Consider the following 478-nt stretch of genomic DNA (forward strand, 5'->3'; position numbering starts at 1 on the left):
TCGATTGAAATCCAATAATATGAGGAATTGGAAATTTGTTGATTGTCATCCAATGATTTCTCTAATTTAGTAACTGTAGAAATAGGTCCAACATTGTAAAATCTATATACACTGTCAGCTTGTTTGTCTGTGACAGTGTCTTGCTGTGTACAACATAAGGGTCTAAATATCTCCTATCTCAGCCTCTCTATATGAGTATTGTTTATTTCAAGTTTTTACACTATACTATAGTTTTCCAAACAGCTTATATATTTCAAAAGTATTTATATACTCAAAAGAAACATATATGATTAACTAGGGAGGTGGCTTGTAAGAGAACAACAAAGTGACACTGAATGTTTTGCTTGACATTTGTAACTCTTGTATCAAGTTTGAAGAAGAGGACTTTATAAGTTATTCTTTCTCTGAGATGAATGCTTTTCAAAATTATCACATCTAATAATGTCACTTCACTTAATGTCTGTACCACCCTCCAAGC

Source organism: Mastomys coucha, unplaced genomic scaffold, assembly GCF_008632895.1.
Source record: "Mastomys coucha isolate ucsf_1 unplaced genomic scaffold, UCSF_Mcou_1 pScaffold1, whole genome shotgun sequence".
Lineage (NCBI taxonomy): Eukaryota > Metazoa > Chordata > Mammalia > Rodentia > Muridae > Mastomys > Mastomys coucha.